A 13,545-nucleotide genomic window follows, 5' to 3' on the forward strand; every position below is an offset into this window, starting at 1 on the left:
GAGCAAAGAGTAGTGAGGAAATAGTTAGAGACAGCCAATCTCCTGGGCCTTCAGAGCCACGGGGCTTCCCCTGACTCTTTGAAGCTAGCTCATGTACTAGCTGCTGGGGAGCAGCAATAACCATTTATCAGTGTTTGCCAGAATTTGCCCCCAAAGCCCTTCTTCAAGAGGTGGGGCTGGCACCTCTGCAAGGCCATGCAGAGGCATGGTGTAAAGCTCTTCAGCTTTCCAGGAGCAATTCCAGGACAGTGAGGCAAACCAGCTCACTGTGGGGGCCCTCAACAACATTACAGGTATAGCACAAGTTGCCCAGAATATCCAGGACTTGTATTGCACTGAAAAATGATTCTGTGAGGAGGAACGCCAGAGAAGCACAGGCAGCCTGGCTGTCTCCTGTCATACCCCTGCGAATTGTTGGGATTTAGAAGGTTGGAGGGAGCACCAGGGTGTTTCCTACACCTGGGTCGGGGCAATCCCAGGCACTGCTACAGGTTGGACAGAGAAGAGATTCAGAGCAGCCCTGCAGAGAAGGACCTGGGGGTGTTGGTTGATGAGAAACTGAACATGAGCCGGCAGTGTGCGCTCACAGCTCAGAAACCAACTGTATCCTGGGCTGCACCAAAAGAAGTGTGACCAGCAGGTGGAAGGAGGTGATCCTGCCCCTCTACTCTGCTCTTGTGAGACCTCACTTGGAGTACTGTGTACAGTTCTGATGTCCTCAACAAAAGAAGGACATGGAGCTGTTGGAGCGAGTCCAGAGGAGGGCCACGAGGATGAACACCGGGCTGGAGCACCTCCCGTGTGAAGACAGGCTGAGAAAGTTGAGGGTGTTGAGCCTGGAGAAGAGAAGGCTGCGTGGAGACCTCATAGCAGCCTTCCAGTGTCTGAAGGGGGCCTATAAGGATGCTGGGGAGGGACTCTTCATCAGGGACTGTAGGACAAGGGGTAATGGGTTCAAACTTAAACAGGGGAGATTCAGGTTAGATATAAGGAAAAGTTCTTTACTGTGAGGGTGCTGAGGCGCTGGCACAGGTTGCCCAGAGAAGCTGTGGCTGCCCCATCCCTGGCAGTGTTCAAGGCCAGGCTGGACGGGGCTTTGAGCAACCTCGTCTAGTGGAAGGTGTCCCTGCCCATGGCAGGGGGCTTGGAACTAGATGATCCTTCAGGTCCCTTCTAATCCAAACCAGTCAACGATTCTATGAGCAGAACCCCAAATACCCAAGGGAACCCCGCAGCTGAGACCCCGGCGGAGGTGGGAGCGGTGGCGGTCACCGGCGACCCCCGGTACGAGACTCGCGGTACGACCCCCCCGGGCCCTGTTGCTGTGGGACCGGTGCTGCCACCTGCCGGCCCTGTGCCCTGTAAAGCTCGGAGGAAAACCCCTGCACCCCCAACCAGGTTTCCCTTCTCCCGATTTCTGCACTGCACAAATTATCCTATATTAGCTTTTCTTTTTCAGACTTCTCTGGGACCACGCATATTCCAAGCATCCACACGGCATCCAGCGTGTTTCATCCCGGTTTGTAAATTAAATAACGTACTACACGTTTAACCCAGCAGATTTTTGGAAAAAATATGTCTGAGAGAAATGGTAATCACTCTTTTCCTTCACAAGAGCTTGTTTTAGAAGTAGTGCCTCCAATTTTTGGCTGTGCCAATACTGTTGGGGCACATATACTGTATATATGTCTGCAGTCTTGGTTTTCCTGCTTGCCCAAGTTTGCACCTGCTTGAGATTGCATCTGCTCCCTCCTGTCTGCACATCAAGTTTTCCTATACTTAGAAAAAGGACAGGGAAAGGACAGGTATGGTGCTTCAAGCATAACATCGGGACATGAAATTTTAAGCATCCAGATTTGGCAACAGAGAGATGCTCCCATGTCCCGTAATACGGTCCTAACCTGAATGTCCTATTGTGACTGCAGCAGTTCGTGTTTCAAGGTATGACAACACAAACCACAACACCCCCCATGTACTTGTAGTATGAGACTAGGCACCCAGGATGTCTTCCAAAAGGATATTTATCTTCCAAAGAATATATTCGTGGGATAATCTCCACAAATCCCATAGAACTGCAGAAACTGGATTTTCTTCTGAACCATTCCATGGTTGGGAGGATGTAATTTCACATCATTACAGAGGAAGTGAGGATCACGATCACTGAACTCCTATGATTTTGGACAAAATACTGTGAATTGTAAAGCATCTATGAGGGATGGCACATGTGGGTAGAGAGCTCCTGCTTTCTTCTTCTCATGAAAAATGTTCTTAGTCAGAGAGAGGAAGTTGATGCAGCACATTAAAATCCTCATTTTCTTAGCCAAAATAGAAACGCCTCTGTGGGTATGCCTACATTGCAGCCAAATCCACTACTATAGCTCCGAATAGTTCAGACTTCATAATTCCCACCCCCAGGCTTCTGCTGAGTTAGCAATAGTAAAGGGTAAAGATACATTGACTCAGCTCTCATCTCTCTGCCATAATTTGGGTCAAATGAAAAGGATTTTTTTCTTCATCTTACTTATGGTAAAAGGTGTCAAGGAGAAGACCAGGAGCATTCAGCCATGAAACCACAGTATCATGTGCAAATTTTTAATACATTCCAAATGTCGTGATTTAACCAATGTCGTGATTGGTTGCCAACTGGCAACTAATATCTTAATATCTTATTGTGCATTTTTAAACAAAAACATTTGGATGTTACAAAAGGAAGCATGGAGTCTCAAAGGAAAAAATGCATAACAGGTATTGACAAAACCCCCTATGTTCAACAGACTTGGCCCATGATTATTCAGTATTTCTGATAACCTCCTATAGTCAGTCTTGTTAAAGACTTTTGAAAGCCTGCATAAACTGTGCTAGCTTTTTCCCCTGCTTAGGAAAACATTTAAAGAACTGTAATCAAAGAGGGAGCTTTTCCAAGGTGAGACTGCTTGGTTAGGCATCAGACAGCAAAAGCATTTTTATAAATCAAAAATATAGCTCATCAGGGGAAAACACACTAGAAATGAATACTACATTTCTTCATGACAATATAATATGGTTTGATATGTAAAAGAAGAAAGACAAAAGGTCAGTTTAAAAAGAAAGATGAATAAGGTGACTCTCACAAATGGTACAACATGTAGGACTCATTTCTCTAACACTGGTCATTTTACGGTGCCTTGTCTAAGAAGGTTGTCCACCACACTCAGTCTGTGAGGTGAAGTAAATTGCTGTGGTGAGGTTCCCATTTCTCTTCACTGACCACAGAAGGAACCCAGACAGTTCCAGTCCCACCAGTTTTATGATGAGCTGCTTCTCACAGGATGCTTCGATGTTGGGCTGAGGTGCTAAAAGCCCACCCACTGCCAGGTTTTTTGGTTTTGTTTTCTGCAAAAAGGTGAACTGTAATGAAAACTAGAATGCAATTCTGCTAATTCAGATAAACCATGTCAAAACTGGAGGCTGGACTGCTAGTCCCTGAGTACACCGTGGTGAACAGTTACTTTTACTGCTACATTTGTTATCATGTTGTATTAACACAATTAATATGCACAAACAGTAGATGCTAATCTACTCCTCTCTTAGAAGAGGCTAATTTTTTTTACTGCAATCAGAAAGCCAGTTTGTCAAGGTCATGAATCATCTCATTCCTCAGCAGTAGTTGATCTCAGAATGTGACCAAACCAGCTTCCATTTACTTGTTAATAGTTAACAGTTTATTTCAAGTGCCTGATAAATTCTGGGTCAGAACTCCTGAAAACATTTGAGGGCTCAGAATTAATGTTTATTTTATCAGGGTGAAAATATGAACCACTTATTTCTGTAGCCTCTTGTGATGCAATTTTATTTCCGGCATGAAACAAATGGCCCACAAGCAGCCGCCTGCCTTGCCAGAGAGACCTAATAAAAGAGCTACAAACCAGAAAAATCTCTCAGAAATAGAAGACCAGATGGGAGGAAGCTACGAAGATCAGAATAATAAGTTACCACTGCCATTAGATTAAGATAGTTTAAGGACAAACATCTACTCTCACCTAAGTTTTGATCAAGTTATGCAGTTTTTGCAAAACCTTTTCAGTTCTGTAATCTCTAACTACTATCTCTAGTCTCTTTGCTTAAATCCAATACAGATTATACCACTTCCTAAAACGGCACTACTTAATTTCTTCTTGTCTTTCAACTAGCTGGATCATATCAATGTAAATATTATGATCCTTCCAGCTGATAATCAAGAAGCAAGAGAGCACCTATGGCTTGTCATTCAAAAGCTTGAAAAATAAAGCCTTGGACAGTTGTTAGCCTTCATGTGAGTCTAATTTATACTATAGGATGCATTAGTCCAGAATCTGGGGGACCTTTGCAGCCCCTTTCTACAGTCACCTGCTACTCTGACTGCACCCCAAAATCTCACTGTCCTACAGAAGGGACAAATGAGCCATCATTTTGATTCCTTGAAATGCCACAGCTTTTAGATTAATGCTTGAAAATAAGCTGACCCAAATTTCAGTTTCTGTTTATACATAGCTGCACTGGTTTGGGGGCTGCTTCGTAAAACCATTCCTTTTCACAGAGCTGAGGAGGATTCAAGGGGAAACCGGGCAAGCACGAAGGAACTCTTCCCCGATAAATGCTGCAAGTGTCTGAGAATTAACAGCTTTGGGACTTTCTGATTTCCATTAGTCTAACAGTTTTTTAGACTTCTGGCCTCCACAAGGCAAGGATCTCTACAATGTTATCATGCACTGAGAAAAAACAATTACTTTCTTCCATTTTAAACCTTCTACCACAAGATTGTAATGGCTCCTCTCACTTTTGCTAGCTTTTCATTCTTTATATTGGCAATTCGAGGACAGAGGCGATGAGGTAAATGTTTTGTCTGGAGAACAAACTCCAGTTCCATTCCCTGGATTGCCTAAATTCTTCCATTTAAAAAGGCCTTGAGTTTCAAGTTGTTACAGTTCTTGTGCACATACAAAGGGTTTCTTACAAATCTTTTCTGTCATGATCACAAAATGTACTTATAAAGAATATAAGCACATTGTGAACTTGTGTGCCTTATCCATCAAAACGGAGGCTGTGACCTGAAGCTCATTGAAATGGAGGGATTTTTTTTTCTATCCACTCTGAAGAATGCAGCTAACAAGTGTTTGCTGTAATTTCTCCATTTGCACTCTGTTGGGTTTTATTTCCTTTTGTTACTATCCATTTTCTATATATCTACCAGTTAGCTAATTTATAATCCTAATCAAAAACTCATAACAGAATTTAAATTCAAGTCTGCCCTTCTTCACTGAATAATTTAGCATAGGCTTCACTTAGGTATGCTTTTAACTGTTAATAGTATTCCTAAGTGCTAAGAAAATACTTCAGCACTCAGCTGACCAGCAACAGGCTATGTGATCGAGTCCCTACTTGGCATTTCACTGAGAATGGCCATCTTTTTCTACAGTCATTGATGTCTCCCCGTCTTCCTTCCCATATAAGTGGATATTCCTATTTATTTTTCTTCTACTCTCTTCCATTCTCATTTTCCATGTACCTATTCTATGATGAAGCTTTAGTTTTACACTTTGTACCCTCTCTCTCCTCCTTTGGTCAATCCCCCTTTTGTTTCACCTTTTAATCTCAATTATTTTTTCCATTCAGTTTCCTTTGTCTATAGTAAATTAATTTTCTCCTTTCTCCTTTTTCTGATTTATGAATAGAAATCTTGTTATGTTATTTTATAGTAGTTATTTTATAATAATCTCATCTGAGCTTTAGAGAATTACAAGCTTCTTTTTTGAATTAAATAGGAACAAGCTCACTCCAATAATATCTTACATTAACATCTCCAGTATGTTCTAAAGTGCTCTTTAGTCTGTTATTTTTACTCCTTAAACAGACAAGCTTTGACACAAACAGGTGTTTGACGTCAGTTAGACTATATCATGTTAAATCTGGAATGAGTTTCACGCAGCACTTCTGTTTAAGTTAGGAATTTAGATTAAATATCAACAAGCATTAAAAATTTCTGCAACTTCCTCTATCTCACGGGAGCTGTTTTCTCAGTGCGTTAAAAGGACACATATAATTCACACTCTGTGAAAAATAAAATCTCATAATAGAGAGAAACTTTTTCCTTGAGCATTTTCATTCTTCCATCCTTTATAGTTCTGAGTTTTCTCTCTGATTTAAGAGTTTCTTGCCTGGTGTGAAGGAAGGTCGGGATACCTTGTACTCAAAGCTGCTGGAACCGATCAGTGATGTATCAGGCCAAATACAGAACTGATTTGCTCCCATAAGCAATTTAAGCAATGTTTTGGTGAAGCTGTCATAAGTGTAAATCAGCACAGAACATAGTGCCATGTTTCTGCAATGCTCTGAAGATGAAAACGTCCTGACAATATTAATTTATTACTGCTAACTAAGTAGCCAAAGAAAGGCAATCTCTAATTATGTTTACCTCCCACTTGTCATTTCAAATGGAAAAAAGCAAGAAAGCAATTTTTCAAATAATATTTCCAGAGCTGAACCCAGACCAGGAGGTACTAAAGCAATTACTTCAGCAGCTTGCTTTTATAAAGGGCATCACCAGCAACAGGTTTCATTTCTAGGTAACTTCCCAGGCTTCCAAGAAACATGGCAGCATCTACAGCCTAGAAAGATGTCAAAGCAGTAGCATGCAATTCACAGCAATTCAAGAAACAAAGTGCCAGAAAATATACTGCTTCAGCAAATATAATTTGCATCAAATTTTCCCATAACAGAATGACATGAAAGATAATTACATTATAGCAGGAGAAAGAAGTTTTCATTTCAGCTGCAAACAGGAGACACCATTTGTCAGAGGCAATTTTAAAGTATTTTTGCTCTTGAATTTAGAGCAGGATTATGTCTATATAATTAGAAGGGAGAATATTTCTTTGAGGTGGCTGAAGGTCAAATCCCATCATGCTTATTTATACCTTGGCTATGAATAGTTCCACTGATCTCAATAAGACTTCTGGAGGAGTACCCAAGGTGAGTAATGATGAAAAACTCGATTAATAAAAAAAGAAAGGGCAAAGGGAAAACAGAACAGTTTCATAAGATCAATCAACAGCAAATTTCTAAATAGTGAAATTGAAAATGCACTTGAAAGAATGACACAGAAATTAATTCCCAGAACACTGTGATGTAAAAGGATGCACTGGGGAGTGGTGCACTTTTTTGATCACAAATATATGGTTAAAGACACAGAAAAATAAGAAATACTGAATGCAGCATCTCTGCAGTTCATGTAAACTCTCTACAGGATGTTACAGTATGGCAGTGTTTCAAATGTAATGATGTTGCTCTTATGCTCTGTTTGAAACACTTTTAGTAAACCTTAGGGTCATTTTAGTAGTCTTTAGTGTCTGGATATAACATCTAATATAGTGAAAGATAAAGTGTGTAATACAGTGGAAGTCCAGCAGACTAGCTATTAATCTAAATATGAAATACTCTGTGTTTTTTGTCTCTTTATACAAAGAAGCTGGGAAGTCTTCTTTCGTATTCTAGGAGGGAAAGATTTTCTGTTAGAGAAGTAACTGTTACTAACAAAATCATCATAGCATCCTCTTTTCTAGTTCTAAACCAGGACTAGAAAAGGATTTGAAAAATTTATACAGTAAGTTTCTAATCTGAAGACTACAAACTTAAGCAAAAATTTCCAGTATTAGTCTCCAAACGCACGCTGGTATCAATTATATTTGCATATTCTAAATTCCGTTTTGATCATCCGTTCTTAATCTTCAGGTCCCATCTTCACACATGTAAGTAAATCATGACTGCCTTTATACTCCTAATTACATTAGAATTTCCTTTCTAAATAAGTTATCTGTTATCCACCCCTCGCGCAGGGGCCAGACATAGGCAGATGAAACAAGAGCCCAAGGAAGGGTTCCATGCTTTTAGGAGAAATCATTGTGATAAATTTCACAGTGATCAGTATACACTTTGAAGGTCACAATATTATCTTTCTGTAAGGAATAAAAAGAGGACAGCTGTTTTTACTGTCAAATTCAGTCAAATTCTTTTGACCTTTAACAAACGCCTGGAGGAGAAGTCCCACTTCTCTCTGCATACTGCCAGTATGGATAGGGAGGAGTTCAAAGAGGAAAGAAACAAAGAGATTGCAATGGCTCATTCAGCCAAGAGGTGAAATAAAAGTGTAGTAACACGGCTAGAGGTAGGACAAAGTGTAACTCCTGACTGGATGTGATTTTGCCCTGAGGCAAAGTTGTCTGTGACAGTCTTCAATGGCCTTTTCTTCCTGACCTGGAACAATGCTGACAAGCTTGGCACCATGAGAATTTCTTCATAGGGAATAGCTATGGCTTACAGCCTAGAGAAAAGACTTAAAATGCAGAATTTATATGCCTGAATGTCAGCGCTATGAGGTGGTCTCAACTGAAAACACAGGTCTATTCTGTACATGCTGCTTTTTTTTTTTTTTTAATGATTCACATGATGACAGTATTGAACTTGCAAATAAAAATCAAGTTCTTTCAATGGTCACAAACCTGCATTGTGAAAATAACTTCACATTTAAAGGACATCAGTTCCATTCATTTTGGCTCACATTATTATTAGTCACTAGGATAGTCCCATCTGATTCTGCCACATATGCATAGATTTCCCATCAAGGGCTGCCGCAGTCCATAGGACGTCTCATAGATACGTGGGTCTGTTTATCATGATCTTGATGAGTTTATAAGAGCTAAAGAAATTCTCTCTTACTACCAGTTAACTTACTCCATCATTTTCATAATGCTGGAAAGAGTGAAAACTTGATACATCTTTTTATAGGCTGTAATTCTATAACTTCTTGTAGGCATATAGACTTCTGTACACATCCACGCACAGTCCTCCAGGAACATGGTAGAATGGTAGGATAGGCTTGGGCTCTCATGTGTTGATGAAGTCTGATTAGACCTTAAAATGTTGCAGTTAGAAAAAAGAAATCTATGCAGAACTCACGTTTTGTGCACTTACCAGAACTTCTTTCATTGTAATCACTTTGAATCACATTTGCTTACTTTCTGATCGAGTTCTCAATCCTATATTTCGATGTCATTTGGTGAGTATGTCCACACTGAAATTAATTCCCCTGAAATTCACGAAAAAACTTTTTTCTTTCATAGAAGCAGAAATTCTAGAAAAAACTAGAGCACTGATTCCTTCATACAGTAAAACATATCAATCTATCTAGGTAAGTACAAAATAGAGAAGGACTAGGATGACTTTATGAATGAGAAGTACTAGAAAGGAGAGAATTGAGCTGGCTGGTGGTATGGACACAGCAGGGCTGCTCCCTCCACACAGTGCCAGCTGCCAGCTGTTCACAAACTCGGATTCCTTATTGAAGGAAGCTGATTGGAGACCTTGACTCACAGTTGACCCCTATTTTCATCTGCATCTCTAGCATCTGTCCATCAGGGAAGAGTTTACTCCAGCTTGGTGTCTGTATCTACAGCCCAGGTTGCCTCATGATTTCTAAGATCTTCTTTTCTATTGCCTGTAACACAGGAGAATTCTAATCATCCACGTCAGGCTTTTCTGTGATAAGGATGTCTTGAGCTAGTTGATTTACCTGTCTCATTTTCAATGCACTGTGATTTGGACACCTACCAGGCAGAAGTAATACAGCGATATGCTTGTTCAGTCCTGGTGAAAGAAACAAGTCCTACAACTGAGGTGCTCCAAGAGCTGCAAGATTTGAAGAGGGGCAGCAGAGCAGGGACATAGAATCATAGAATAGTTTGGGTTGGAAGGGACCTTCAAAGGTCATCTAGTGCAACCCCCCTGCAACAAGCAGAGACGTCTTCAGCTGGACCAGGTTGCTCGGAACCACATCCAGCCTAGCCTTGAATGTCTCCAGGGATGGTGCATCTACCACCTCTCTGGCAACCTATGCCAGTATTTTACCAACCTCATTGTAAAAAATTTCTTGCTCACATCCAGCCTGAACCTCCCCTCTTTTAGTTTAAAACCATTATCTCTCATCCTATTGTAACAGGCCTTGCTAAAATGTCTCTCCCATTTTAAGCATTGAAAGGCTGCAAAAAGGTCTCCCCAAAGCCTTCTCTTCTTCATGCTGAACAATGCCAACTCTCATAGTCTTTCCTCACAGGAGAGGTGCTCCATCCCCCTAAACATTTTTGTGGCCCTTCTCTGGACCCTCTCCAACAGGTCCATATTTTTCCTTGATCAGGGCATCTAGGTTGTGGACTAATCCGTGGGGTGAAGAGGAAGAACCTAGTCTAGGATAAATATGTAGACACAGCAGTGGCAATGTGATGAATAGCTCTTTCGGGCTTTGTAGCCTGAGAGTGTGCTGTAGTTAGGGCTGTCTGGAAGATGATGAGTGTAAATATTTCTGTTTAATGAGCGTGCATGCTCATTTGCTCATTTAGAAGAAAGAAGTCATAAAGGAAGGCAATAAGCAGAAACAAAACCATAAATTGCTATGCCTCACAAATTGCTACCTGTTCATAGTTTTTGCAGTGACCTCATGCCTCGCAAAGAGCTGCAACAAATAAACCACTGGAGTGCCAGCACATCTTGAGCATGAGGAATAAGCCTCCCTTATTTCCCTTCTCTTATGTTTGTAAGGTCTCGTCTAGGATTCACTAGATAACCACATGCCTCTATTTTGTGGATTTGTCTGTGTTTAAAAAGCAGCATGTTTTGTTCAGCAGTTTGTACCTCCTTTATCATTGAGGTCCCACTGAGGTCTCCTGTGGTATCTTCATAATGCTCATCGAGTCATGGAGGTTCAACATCCCAGAAGACAGGAAGACAGATGCTGCCAGAGGAGGAAAAAGAGAGACAGACTGAGGTGCTCAACACCAAGGCCACAGCAAACCTGTGGTATGTTGGGGGCAGCAGTTAATAGCTGGCATGACATATAGAGATATACCTTCAGCTGCTTGCTCAACTTGTCTCCAAAAGAAGATCACCTCAGCAAAAATCAATCCTGTTCTGTGACAAACATTTCACCCCATTTGAACTTACAAAATACTGTTAGCCTGGAGACCAAATGCGGCCCATGTGCAGGACGGTGTATATAAGTACCTAGGGAAAGCTGGCATGGAAACAAATAAACATGCTCTAATTTTCTCCTGCAGAATTCGGCAGCTTTTGTACTGTGGGAGACTAGAAAGATTGAGTTATCCTGACACCAGTACAGTCATTATTGGCTCAGGCTTTTGGCTGGCATCCAAGGTTGATGTTCCCATTCTTGAGGGGGCTTTACTCTAGCACAGAAATTGGTAAGAAAGTTTAATGTGTTGTCTACCTCCGTAAGCTAGCCTGAGCGTCTGAATTCCAGAACATCTGGAGCCCAACCATGGTGACCATGTTGCCACACTGTCAGAAAGGCTAATGAACAACCTCACTGTAATTAAATGGTGTCCTCAGATGCTCTAAAATGAAAAACAAACGCACCCCAATGTGTATAGTCTGCATACCTGTGCTACCCAGACGGTAAAGTATTCCATGTTCCTTCCGTATTGAGCAACTTTTGACATGCTTCATGCCTATACTTACTATGGTGGAGACCTCCTGCTATAGACAACTCAGTGATTTGGGGAAATTATCTTGCAACAGGCCTATGCATCTGAGGGCTAGAGACCAAATTACAGGCTCTTAATGTTTTCCCAAATATTTTCACATACACTCTGTTATTATCTGTATTGCATTACAGGCTAGCTATCATGAGCCATTCGACTTGAACAACAGGCAACTTAAATTGCACACTGTATATTGGAGTGCATTTGTACAAGGAAACATCAGCAGCAATAACCAAACACACTGTGCTGTGCCTACGGAATGTGTTCTCCTGAGGTCAGTGGAAGTTCAGACTGCTGAGGACTTGTGTCTTCAAGGGCTTACCTCAGGATCACTTCTATATCCCTGGAACCTGTCCACATCACCAGTTTCCTAAATTCTCCCAAGGATCTGAAACAACACATAGTACCCTCCAATCCCAGGTAGTCAAGGAGGCCAACAGCATCCCAGCCTATATCAGAAACAGTGTGGCCAGCAGGACGGTGGGGAAGTGACTGTCCTCCTGTGCTCGGCACTGGAGAGGCTGCACCTCGAATCCTGTGTTCAGTTCTGGGCCCCTCACTACAAGAGAGACATTGAGGTGCTGGAGCAGGTCCAGGGAAGGGCAAGGAAGCTGCTGAAGGGTCTGGAGCACAAGTCTTATGAGGAACAGCTGAGGGACCTGGGGTGTTTAGTCTGGAGAAGAGAAGGCTCAGGGGGGGACCATATCGCTCTCTACAACTGCCTGAAAGGAGGTTGTAGTGAGGTGGGGGTCGGCCTCCTCTCCCAAGTAACAAGCAATAGGACAAGAGGTAATGGCCTCAAGCTGCACCAGGGGAGGTTTAGACTGGATATTAGGAATAATTGCTTGACCAAAAGGGTGGTCAGGCATCAGAAAAGGCTGCCCAGGGAAGGTTTAGACTGGATATTAGGAATAATTGCTTGACCAAAAGGGTGGTCAGGCATCAGAACAGGCTGCCCAGGGAAGTGGTAGAATCACTGTCCCTGGAAGTGTTAAAAAAATGTATAGATGAAGCCCTCAGTGACATGGTTTAGTGGTGGCCTTGGCAGCCCTTGGGTCCTGATGTCAGTTAGTAACAAAACCTAAAATCCCAGTTGCATTTTCACCCTGTTATTGAAACTGTTTTCTGGCCTATCTTCTCTTCATCACTGTTAGAAACTATTGATACCCGTTTTGAGTGCCAGAAAGAGCTACATTTTGCTAGCACATGAAAATAGCTCAAATACAGCAGAATCTTAGTAAAATACAGAAATCATTGCTTTAAGTGCTTAAACTACTATGATTTGGTAGCACTGCTGTAAATCAATAATCATACTGAAGCTTTTAGGTATTTTATTAATATGTGAATAGTAAATCAACACATAAGGTGAGAGTACGTGCACGGAGTATCCCTTTACTGGTCTAAATCTTCATGGTCTAAACTCTTTGATACAAGATTACTCTTTTTGCTTTCTGAAATTCTATGATTCTATGAAATCCTGCCGGCCGCTTCAAAAGGGTGTAACTTATGTTGCACATGGGAATTATGTTGCACAGTATCCATGCAAAGAGAATGTTTCTTCATGTTTTCATACCAGGCACCCAGAAGAAACTTACTTGCTTTGCATTACTTCTGAGAAGCACTTTGATTGAATTCTTTTTCCCAGTCTGGGATTCAGATGGGAATACAGGTAGGAAATGGAAATCTGAGGTGCCTGCACATACCACAGCAAAATAGAGCCATACAATAATGAAAGTAGAATACCCTCCCTCACAGAGTATTTCACGCTGCCCTGAATCTCGTCCCATATCGTTATTTTAGAGTCTCTTGCAAAATCTGGGTTTTTTCTCCAAATAATTTAGCATCCTCTCTCTTTGGGTATCTCCAGTACTTTGGAGGTCTGGTGGATATCTGATTCTGAACTGAAATTATGTATCACCAGGTACAGCTGCAAAACCACAAATCTGGGCAGTAAAAGCAGAAAAAGCAAAATTAACTGGGC

This window comes from Strigops habroptila, chromosome 2, assembly GCF_004027225.2.
Source record: "Strigops habroptila isolate Jane chromosome 2, bStrHab1.2.pri, whole genome shotgun sequence".
Classification (NCBI taxonomy): domain Eukaryota; kingdom Metazoa; phylum Chordata; class Aves; order Psittaciformes; family Psittacidae; genus Strigops; species Strigops habroptila.